The sequence below is a fragment of the Paramacrobiotus metropolitanus genome, unplaced genomic scaffold (assembly GCF_019649055.1).
Source record: "Paramacrobiotus metropolitanus isolate TYO unplaced genomic scaffold, Prichtersi_v1.0 Parri_scaffold0000009, whole genome shotgun sequence".
Taxonomy (NCBI): domain Eukaryota; kingdom Metazoa; phylum Tardigrada; class Eutardigrada; order Parachela; family Macrobiotidae; genus Paramacrobiotus; species Paramacrobiotus metropolitanus.
In genome coordinates this window covers 822,806-835,335 of record NW_026570229.1, presented here as the reverse complement: position 1 = coordinate 835,335, position 12,530 = coordinate 822,806, and positions in this window count along the sequence as shown.

The window sequence follows — 12,530 nt, the reverse complement described above, 5'->3', positions numbered from 1 at the left end:
TGGCACTAGTCTATATTGACGATATAATTATTTTTGGCCATACGTTTGATGAGTGGTTGCAGCGCGCAGATATTGTGTTAAGCCTATTGGAAAATGCCGGTTTAAAAATCCAGCCGAAGAAGTGTGGTATGGCATTCAACGAAATCAAATTCCTGGGGCATATATTAAGCAAACAGGGCATTGCAGTTGATCCCGCCATTACGTTCAGTATTGTGAATTTTCCGGTGCCAGAGACGGCGGCTACGTTAAAAAGTTTTTTGGGTTTGGCTAACTTTTACCGTAAGTTTACTGTCGAGATGACATATGCCACGCATAAGTTGACCCCGTTAACGCGAAAGAACGTGAATTTTAAAAAGGAATGGTCAGATGCCCACTTGCCTGCTTTTAATAAGATTAAAAACCTGTTATCTAACCCGCCCGTATTGGCGCGTTTTGATCCCGCTAAACCAGTTATAGTCGAGACGGACGCTTGTGGTATAGGCGTCGGCGCTATCCTTAGCCAGGAAGGCCGTATCGTCAGTACTTGTAACCGCGCCCTAAACCCGGCAGAGAAGAACTACCCGGCAGCGCACCTCGAATTGTTGGCAATTGTTTTCGCTTACGAGAAGTTTCGACAGTATTTAGAATTTAATCATTTTACCGTTAAGACAGGCCACCGCGCCTTAACGGCAATACGTAATTATGAGGGTAATAATAGCCGTCTGGCACGTTGGGCGATCTTGTTGAATACTTTAAACATGGATATTCAATACCGCCCGGGGGTGGCCCACAATAACGCAGACTGCTTGAGCCGTTTTCCAGTGGCACCTGCGCAACCGGATGTGACCGACAGCCTGCGTTCTACGTACACTCCACAACGGTAGAGGCCGATGAATGGAAGGACGCCCAATGGCTGCGAAAAGAGCAAGAAGAAGACGAGTCAGTCCATAAACTTATCCGCATCATGGATTCTCCCACGGACGGCGACTACTTGAAGGTGCAGAAGTATTACTTCTTCCGCGATGGAGTTCTGTACCGTAAGCGACGCCATGCGGGCGCAACTTTTAACTGCTTAGTCGTACCCAAACAGCTACGAGACGACGTAATGAAGACCTGCCATGATATACCGTTGGCTGGCCATCAGGGCATAGATAAAACCTGTAGTTTAATAAAGAGCCGGTTCTTTTGGCCTGATATGGTGAATTATGTGGAGCGATACATAAAAACGTGTCCACAGTGTCAAATGCGTAAGATAACACGCAAGCCGATTGCTGGCCTCCTACAATCGTTGCCAGTACATGGCCCATTGCATACGATTTATATGGATTTATTGGGGCCGTTACCGAGGAGTCGTAATGACTACGCCCATGTGTGTGTAATAACAGATGCGTTAACTAAATTTATATGGGCGTTTCCATTGAAAGACGCTTCTGCTGATATGTACATAACATTATACTCGTGTTTGGGACGCCAAAAAAACTTCTAACGGATCGGGGGCGACACTTTCAGAACGAGCTAATCCGTGAGATTAACAGTTTAGTAGGGGTGAAGCAGATCAAGACGACCGCTTACCACCCAGAAGGAAATTCCCAGGTCGAGCGACAGATGTCGCCACTCGCCGAGGGTCTAGCCATGTTCGTGGCCGAAGACCAGAAAGACTGGGACGAATTTTTGCCATTTATTGTGTCGGCGCAGAACGCTACCGAGCGCGGTCACCCAGTTTTCCCCATTTGAATTAATGTTTGGGCGCAGATCCGAGATGCCGGTAGATACAATCATAAAAGGCGCGGAAGAGCAAAGTTACGATAGTTTGCCAGATTATGTTAATAAAATGGCGGACAGACTTCAACAGGCGTACGAGATTGCTAGGGCCCGAATTGGCATAGTTCAGGACAGAAATGCAGCCATAACGGATGCCCATAGGCGAGCGGTATCATATGAGGTGGGGGATTTGTTAAAAGTCCGAGAATACGCCCACAAGGCCGGTAAAGCGGACAAACTACGACAGAAATACTCGGGTCCTTATAAGGTTGTTGCCAAAGTGGCTGACACCGTGTATAGAATACAGTTGATCCCAGGATTACGCAAGAAGATCGACAACTATAACGTGGATAGAATCGAGCCGTTCTTTCCGAGGCCATCAGGCGAAATTCCGGAGGCCGTATCGCAAAAGGACCCGGAGGCTGTAAATCAGACTGCCAAAGCGGCCCCAGAAGTCGCGACGGGCGAGCAAATGCCAGACGTTCCCACCGCCCAGGTGGCCGACGAGGCGCTGGATCAGGACCCCACCCATACTTTAACGGAAACGTCCCCTGCGAAGCCAAAACGCCGGCAGAACCGTCAGAATCAGGTGCGGTTTTCAGTAAAACCTGTTACGACTCGTACCGGACGCACAATTAAAGTTCCAGCCAAATTCGGCGTTTTCCAAGTCACTGTGCGTTGTTAAATTATTTTCAGGCCCAGTGGCTGTTTATCAGATACGCAAAATACCAAGTTGGCTCTGTATCGCCATAATGACCAATAAATTCGGTAAACTATAAAGCGTCAGCGTTATGACGGTATCCTTCACCTTTACTCATAAATTATTTAATTTAAGTACCAAGAAAGGGGTATTTATAATCCTTCAGCCAAATTTGGCGAATAAGACGTAATGCATTACAATATCATTAAACTTTTAGTATTTAACCGATCTATTAACAGAATATAACGGTATTGGTGAAATATCGCCAGACTGGCTAACCGCCCCGAGAGGAGCGTTAAAAGCCATACAGACTTGAGTGAACGCGAATTGAGCACATGAATTCGCCCAATTGGCTGAAAATGACGGAAAAGCCACTAGGGGGCGGAGTCGACCTGACCGCAGTCAGACAAAGCACGTTCAGACGCGCACGTGCGAGCCAAAATCGGCAAGCAGAGTTATTTGCAAACGCCGTCAGTTGTTTTGGGAACTTCATTTTAAACGAAGGTTTTCAGTTTACGTCTTTTGACTTTTTGAGTTAACGATATTTTTTTTTATTAACATCGTTGTTGAAATGTCTGACGAGTGGGGCGTGTACAATCCCCGCACATTCAAGGGATTCCCGGAAGCCGACGCTGGCGTGCCACAGGAGATCCGAGATCTCTTTCATATTGCCCTGTTTGGCGGAAAGTCGGCCTATTTGGCGCTGCAGCAGCCATCCAACTTCGTGTTGATGTCTGCTGGGATGAAGAGTGTGTACCGCCTGCTGGTATCCGAGTATCTGCACTACGCAGATGTGCCAGTGATGGCGCAGTTGGGGATGCCGCATCTGGCTCCTCAGGGTCCGCCGCCGTTGGCTCCTTCCGTTTCTCCCTCGACGGCTCAAGTCTCTGCCAATTTGGCTCATCCGCCTACAGCTGGTATTGCCAATCGCGCTGGATCGTTGCGCATTGAGACTCCGCAGCCATCAAATTTGGACCGCAGTGTCCGCGAGCGCGGGGACGACAGCATGCTGGTGACGATCCACCAACACACTGCTCCGCGTCATCCGCCAATTATGGCTCCACAGCCTGGAGAAGCGCCGGTGTTTCCGCGAATGATTCGCGGACCTCCGACCAATCCTGTACGTGGACAATTGGCTCCACGCGTTGCCAGTTCGGCTCCAGGTATCGCCATGTTGGCCCCCGTCAACGCCAACCCCGGCAGGGTGCAGCGACGGAAGCCCAAGGGCAAAGGACCGGGCAACTGGGACAAGCTGTATTATGCCCGCAACGGTAATGTGTACGCACAGAATTACCTGCGCAACCACCTGTACAAGGGCCACTATGAGAACCTGCCGGAACTGAAGGCCAACATAATTGCCATGCTGGATATGCCGGGCGTGGAGGAAGGCATCTTCGCCCTGCAGGAGGCACAGCGTCGCGAACTGGAGGAAGGAGGCAGCCTGGGATCTGGCCATCCTGCCGAGCATGCCGGAGCGGAGTATGTCCCCAACGCCGACTGGGAAAACGTGGACTGGAGTGCTGAGCTGGAGGGCAATCTCGCTGCGAAGGAGAAGGCCTGTGTGGCGAAGTACGACGCCAAATATGGCAACCAGGGAGAGGACAACGAAGATGACGACGAGGAGGATGACGAGGATGAAACGGGAACCGGCCAGCGCCGTCGTCGCCGTGGTGGCTTTTAGGCAAAGAAGTGTGTTGCTATGCAGTCGTTTTACCGTGTACAGGTTGTTCTCTTTTGTTAAAGTTATTTCGTTAATTACTCTTCTGTTTTTTTTTCGCTCAAGAAAGGGGTGGTGTAATGGGCAGCCACCCTAGGGCTATTGTTACGTTGTGATGTCAGTATGACGAGATTACGGAGAGATATGAGCCTGAGATGGCAGGAGATGGGGTATTGGCAGTAGGTGTTTAGCCTGGCTGGAAATCGGGAATAAATTTGTATTTCGTTAGGTTCTTCATTTTCCGGTACCTTCATATTCATATAGATCTCGTTTAGCCCCTCTCGGCACGTATATTTATGTATGGGTAGTCAACCCATTACAGAAGGAAGGTATCCAACAGGCAGCTGGGACCGCAGAGGCCGCCAGTGTCATCTCCTCCGATCCTTACGTGATCGTCGTCATCTGGAATGCGGCTGACATCGAAGACGGGTTTATTGCAGGCACACTGCGCCCACCGCGAACTGCAGCGCGGCAGGACGTAGTTGAAACACCTGCGTGTGTGAGCCTTGACGTTCTGCTCGGGAAATCCCGGATACTTTATTGGGATTGTGTCGGCAGCACAGTTAGACATGGATCCTATTACAAGCGATATTACAAACACTTCCTCCAGACAATACATTTTACTGCAGTTTTTTTACGCTTCTGCGATCCGGCGATCAGATTGTATTATGGAAGCGGAATCAAGCTAAGTTGATGCGTTTGAGTGCTTTTACTTCCGCTTTTAAAAACAACTTGAGGCGGCTATGTTGAGCGATCTCAATGATGCGGAAGCTGTCAGTGACCGAATGTGCTTATGGCAAGAAAAGCAGGTACCCGTAAACAGCAGTTTTAGAAAGCAAAGCCGGTTTATACTTCCGATTCATTACCGTTTCCGGTATCTCCAAGCAGCTTTGTAAGAGAAAATTGGACAAAAATTTCAGTCATACAGTCTGTAGAGGGTAAATGCCCACGTGTAACATCAGCGCGTTGAACTGTGTGTGTCTTGCTTGCACTTGGCGAAATAATCACGATGTCAAAGCAGATCGAAGCAAAATAATAATGAAATTTCTAAGCGGTTCTTATACGAAAAGCGCTTACATATAACTCCCAGCACCGAAAGCCGCAGATTTCTTGGGTAGATTGGCTCATTTGCAATATAACTTCCTAGTTGCCGCCAAGAGACTGTATTCTTGTTTAGAGCTTGATCTGAATGCTGCATATTCTGGAGAATTATTGTTATTCTGGGTGTCTGCTGCCTTGAATTGGGCTCTGCCCTGAACGTGTGCGGACGTTCGACCTTCGAGTAAACCTTAAACGAGAACAGCAAATTAGAATCGAATGTAAGCTAATGCGTTGTCATAAAGTGAAGCATTGCATTCACAGGTTCACCAATAATTATTTCGAAATTTATCTGATGCATTTATCTATGTACCTGATAATAATGTAATAATAATAATAATAATGGAGTTTATTGTCCTTGCACGGAGCGGTTGCCCCCTTTAAGCTTCAGACAGTGAAACAGTGGTAAGAAAACATACACGTACAGAATATAGCAAAAACATCGTGAAGCAGTAGTTGAAAACACCACAAAGTCATTCCGTAGTGAAGTAATAGTGTGAAAAACATGTACAAGTAGGTCAGTATACATGTATAACAAACAACAGGTCATATACATAACATGAAAAAGCAAGAAAAAGTGAATATTTTTTACTGCGGTTGCGATCAGTTGATGTTATCATTGAAAAAGGAAGGGAGACGATCGCGCTGGGGTCGATGCATAAAACCAAAACCCACGTTAATACTAATTATTTTCAAATTTTCAAAACATTTTCAAAATAAAATCGTGGGAAAAAGGAAAGCAAGGACACTTACGCACGTAATCGCCTTGTAATATCGATTAACTGGATCGCAACCGTTTTAAAACTTCAGTTGAATTTTAATTATTAAGTAACACTGCACAAATAATTAAAGTTACAAGAGCGAACAACATTATGCTAAACATTAGCTCTGAAGACACCCGCTGACGGTACGTCGTTCCATTCCACACCCTTTAGAGCTTCCGCAAAAGTGTCAAACGTGACGTAAGCGATAGGTAGCAGAGGAAGTTCATTCCAGACGGACACTGGTTTGTTAAGGTACGATTCATGGATGGTGGTCACAGTTATTCTGCACGATGCTAGACGCAGAACCGCGCAGCCAAAACGTGGAAAGAATTTGAAAAAACGAGGAGAGAAAAGAGATTATTTTCAATCGGCGGTTCTTTATTTACTACTGTGAGAAGAGAAGCGGCTCCCGTACTGCGAAAAAGCCTTTCAAAGGATTCTGACGTATTGCGCCGTGGTGCAGTGGTACTGCCTACCGGCGGATCTAACGACGTAGCCGGGGTTCGATTCCCCTATCGGTGCATTTTTCGGCCGTTTCTCGGTTTTCAGTGGATGGCGCCTGCCACCCAGATATTGAAGAGCTCGATGTAGGTCAGCGTGAACCGGAAGGGCAGCGGAACACGGTTCTCCAGCAGACAGCTGGTACCGCATTTGCCGACTGTGTCAACGTCTCCCAGCCGCAGTAGCGCTAGAGAGATATGAAACTAAACGAAACAGCGTTCTTATCTCTATATATTAATAAAATAAGCCTTAGCAAATTCCAGACAAAGATCCCTTTTCTGAGCGACACCCTAAACCAAACTTAGGTGTCCATATGTCATTCGATAGCGCCAGGCTTGCAGATGGCGCGACAAGAATCAGTTTTTGAAAAAAGTCTGAAGTTTAAAAGAAGAGTTTAAGAAAACCTAACATAGAAAGTCAATGGGAAAAGTACTGCAAAACCGACCACCCCATCACTGTCTTGAGTCGACAGCCAAAACGCTGTCCTTCCAGCTCCGCTTTTCTGGGTGGAACTCTTATGATTGTTTAATGACATGTATCATGCTAAAGCCATAGTTTATACATTTTTCACCAGAATTTTTTTGGAAAGACGGTAAGAGCTGAATAAGTTATGACCAGGCAAAGAAGCTTGAATCCGCGAGTATGGGACAACTCAAAACCCCAGTTTTTCAAGTAGCTGTCCTCCGCAGTGGTTTGATCAATTTTAAAGTAGCGCTTCCAAGGGCGGGTGCAGTTGCCTTCTTAAAACTGCACGTTTGGTGTTTTGACAGTAACCTTTTTCACAATAATTGTGGAACCGCTTATGCAGTAGCGGATTAGCGGTCAAATTTTATGGCTGTATTAGGATGTGGTGCGAATCATGGTCGAATGCTTCGTTATCTACTACGCCATTTTCGTTGAACGCGAGCAGTGTTTCAGTTGTGACAGAAGGCGGAGCCGCAGGCGACGCCAAGCTGCGGCGCGAGCGGAGCTCGCGGAGCAGCAATACAGACAAGTACTGTATAAGCGAGACATTGCGATCTCCCTAACACGAAAACAGTTTCCACCTTTCCGGTGTGAAATGAGAAAACGTGAAATGAGGAAAATGAAATGAGCTGGATTTTAAAGTGATTCTGCTATTTCAGCAAGTTCATTGTCGTGTATAAAGGATAATACATTAAAAACAAAATAAACATTGGAGAATATAATATTCTGATTTCTAAGCGGAGATAAGGGCAGTAGCGGTAGGCAAATCAGTACTGTTGTGATCGAAATCATCGGATAGATTAAAAAAGCGCATAATGATGGGATTACTTGATAAGTGCGGTTACTGCGGTAGACCAGAATTCTAATAACAATGGGTAATTTTAGCAGTTGAACGGAATTTGTTTGATGCCTGCTAAGGGAAAAACTCAAGGAAGCTTTATGAAACAGTAGATGTATAAACGGCAAGTTTTGAGGTTTATTACGGGTATGTGTAGTGCGCCCGGTGCACTGCACCGAACGTGAAAATGTTAACACAAAATGATCAAGATAAAATGATCGGTAAAACAGTGAATCCAGCTATACGAGAATATCTTACAAAATAATCGAGAACTGAGTCACCTTTTCCACTTTTATCATCAAAATAACATCAAAATCAGAATTAATCAAAGTAGCCCAAAATCATCACAAGGCAACTGCCAAGTGAGCATTCATTCTAATACAGAATTCTATGAAGAAGTACAGTAATATCATCAGCAGCGCTACACTCGTCTACACCTTTAGTAAATATCGGACATCGGACTGGATATCAGTGGGCGCAACGAAGAAACCATGCCAAATAGGCAGAGGCAGCTAGTTCCTCGGTGCGTCTGCTCCCCAAATCACCAAAACGAGCGGGTATTGAGGCGTGAAGCCACGTCGGGTGGTCCATCCGTACATTGGTAATGGTTTCCACTGCGTCGCGGAACACCTGGTCTAGCCAAGCAAGATCATAAGGGAACATCCATGCTGGGAACGAATGGAGGATTTGGACAATTTTGGGCACTCCTAAGCAATTATTTAACAGAAGCAGCGCTTGGTACTTAGGTAGCAGCAAAAGGCAATCACGCACAACTCCCAGTTGGCTTATCTTCTCGTTGACCATCGGGACTACAGCGGCAGACAAGAGAGGAGAACCGAGGAGATTTATAACTATACCAAGGAATAAAGGAAACATTTCTCAGCGGCCGACCTTCGTTGTGTTCTGAACCCCGCAGAGGAACAGTTGATAGTTGATAGTTTCTCCAATGCCGTAATTTGTCTACAGGCAAATTCAGAGACCCCATAAAGCAAACAAATTTAAATTCCCTCTTTGAAGCGCGAATAATAGGGCGAAGTAGCACAATTTTAGCTGTTTGGTATACCAAACAAAATGGGAGGTCAAACGAAATAAGAACCGAAAAATGATGTCTTGCTCGATTGCTTTTGTCCCAAACAACTGGAAATCCATATGTTCTCAATGATTGGCTGTGTGAGGAGAGAAGCGGCTCACGTACAGCGACAAAATCTTTCAAAGGATTTCAACGTATTGCGCCGTGGTGCAGTGGTACTGCCTACGCGGATCTAACGACGTAGCCGGGGTTCGATTCCCCCATCGGTGCCTTTTTCAGCCGTTTCTCGGTTTCCCTCCCTCGGATTGCGCCCTGCTTAGAGCTGGAAGAAACGTTCGCCTTCAGTTAACAAGAATTTTCTACACTTGACCAGAAGGATTATTCGCTGAATGCCATGCGATTCGCCAAAGTTAAGTGCAAGCACATTTCCAACAATTTTGCCGCGTGTGACACATGTTTGGCGTTACCAGTGAAACCGTGTAATGGAAAATGATGTGTTAACACGAAACTACAGGAGTCGGCATGTACTGCTGCGTGGGCACTAGATCCTCAAGTGGTTGGTGGCGACACCACGCTGCTCTTATCCGCATCATGCTAGAATTTCGGTGAAAGTATGCCAATACGGAAGAAATTCCGAAACCGATGAGGGACAATGTTGCCGGAAAACTCTTGGAATCCAGCTACACTTGTGGTTTGGCGTGGACAATCAGAGATAAATGGGTGGTGCACGGACGATCCAATTACCATATAACAGAAAGTGAGTTCTGATGTTCTGCATATTAATGCATTGTATGTACTGTACGCTTTCTGACTTGAGCTACCGTTGCCAGTTAATTAAATTACCCGGTTTCAGTAAATTGCTGTTTTTATTGAGAGAATTGACGGCGCAGTAGGATATTATGCAAACACTATCCTTTTTACTTTGCATTTGCGCATGTGAGGTAAGTGTATGTAATCGTGGGTTTAGCAGTATATAGCAAAATATATACAGCACTAACAGCAGTATATATTTTAGGTCTGTTCTCTTTGTCTAGTTATTTAAGGGATTTGGCCCGGTATATAGCACTAAATTCGTGTACATTGGCGGGAACTTTCGCAGTCGCGCACTCCCAAACACTTTTTTGCAATGCTTTATGGTATTATGTAGCCGAAAGAATTGTATACGTAGTTAGAAATTGTTTGCAACATCCGGTTGCGGATGAGGGTAATTCCAAAAGTTTAAATGCATTCATGTGTCTCATTATGGACCGATCCTTTCAATTTTGTATGCATTAACCATGAAGATTGTTTTGGTACGGATCCAGACTTCTACAATTTTTTTCGAATTTTAAAATGAATTTCAAAAATTTTAAAATTCATTTTAAAATTTAAAAAAATCCTAGAAGTCTGGTACCGTACCAAAACAATCTTCATGGTTATGTGCATTTACGTCCAAAATTTAAAAGGGATCGGTCCATAATGAGACTTTTGGTACACCTGAATGCATTTAAACTTTTTGGAATTTTGTTACCCTCATAACTCCGCAACCGGATGTTGCGCGCGCAAACGGATTTCACTACTACGTATACAATTCTTTGGCTACAAAATACCATAAAGCAATGCAAAAAAGTATTTGGGAGTGCGCGACAGCGAAGGTTGCCGTGGATGTACACGAATTTGGTGCTATGTACCGGGCCAAATCCCTTAAAACAGGTTTACTGCTTTCATTTAGCCATTTCTACCGTACATCCATTGCAAAATTATTGGTTGTAACTTGTAGAGTAAAGCTATTTATTCAGACAGACGATGCAGGATTCTATGTTTGCAGCTGTGGGCTGACGTCTACTCCACTGGTCGTAAAACCACGCCAAAGGCATCTCAGAAAGGTACGTCAAATAATTAATGAAATTTGACGAATCGCCTGCAATCAAAGTTAGCCATAATATTATTATTGTCTGTCCATGTACGCTTGCCACCTCATTAATCCCGCCTGGGTATTATTTTACGATTGCATAGATTAGTGTCAGCCACTGGTCCATTGTCATCCTGCTCTCATTTTACTGACGTTGTATTAAGGGAAGGAACCCAATAGATAATACCGAAGTCGGGTACATGCACGACAACTTTCACTTTCGCGCTGTCCCAAGCACGTTTTTGCATCGTTTTCTTGCATTCGATAGCCAAATTATTTGCATGTACTCGTATTTAAATATATTTTATTCCAGCGTTTTTGCATAATTAGCGACAAATTATGTCATTGCTTTACCTGAGTGTTAAACTTAACACTTAATCAGATGGTCAGGAAACGGACGCCACAACTTTGTATCAAGGTGGCAGCGACTTCAAATACCACTATTCACAACGGGAAATACTGGGCAGCGGTCGTTTCGGCATCGTTTTCCCAGGCACGGTCACTGCGAAAGGAAATTTGGATGGTAGCGTGATGATTGGTGATTCAGTCGCAGTTAAAGTGGTCCACCTCATAGAACGCGATACTGCATCCTTAACAAGCCTTTTGGAACGCTTCAATAAACTGCTGCAAATGGACCATCCAAACGTTGTCCGATACATGTGTTTCTCAGTGAAACAATTGGGAGAAAAGCTATCCGTCGAGATTGTGATGCCGTTGTACGATGGTAGGTCACGTGTGTAACCGGCAAAATCGTCCGGACGGATGAACCGTCCGCCGGACGCTTTTGCCTGTAAGCCGGCGAAACCGTCCGGCGGTCCGAGAAAACGTCCACCCCCGGAATACAGTCCGGCAAAAGTGTCCGCCCTCAAATGTACAGTCCGGGATTCACAAAATCAAGGAGAGCAGAAAAAACTGGGTGGATAAAATTTATGGCGGACGTTTTTGCCGGCTCACAGGCGAAAGCGTCCGGCGGACGGTTCATCCGTCCGGACGATTTTGCCGGTTACACACGTGTATCTACCACCAGAACAAGAAACGAACTGGAAAAGGGCATTCTGGGATCATGCTCACAGCCGCTAAATGATCATGTTTGTATAATCTGAAGTTTAATAACTATTACCGAGTAGTGAAAAAAAACGTTAAATGGTAGCAGTAAATTAGAGAAGAGATCCTGTACGATTCCGCCTCTAAAGCTAGATCCAGAATGGATCCAGGGACAGAGACCTAAACGGGATAGATCCTGTGGAGTGAGCGAAACGATCTGGTTCGCGAACTATGCGGAAACACAAAACGTCGCACCGTAATCGCTGACTTTTAATATTATTGAAAGTCTGGAGCACAGAAAATCAACAACCGATCGGCGCAGCTCGATCACAAATCGTAGAGCCAATTCAACAGTGTGTAACACTGTGCAGCACGTGCTAAGCCGCGCCCACTAATAAAGCGCAAGCCAATCAGAAGCGAGACACAACACAGACCGTAATCCAAAGGCGTAGCGCCTAGCGCCACTAACGTGAACGCTAGTGAGCCTCGTCTCACATGCCTCTGGGGGGATGCCGAGCTCCGTTGAGGCTGGACACACTCCCGAATCCACGAAAAGACGGTCGCCGGTGTCTGTGCGTGCTCGAAAACATCAAATTCTCTTATTCCATTTATCACATCAATTCCATAAGGCACAATTCCATTTAATACGATGTGAATAAAGAGATCCATTTATAAAAAAAAATACTATTCCATATCAATTCTAATACAAAACAGATCAACAGTTAAAAAGATCAACAAAAGT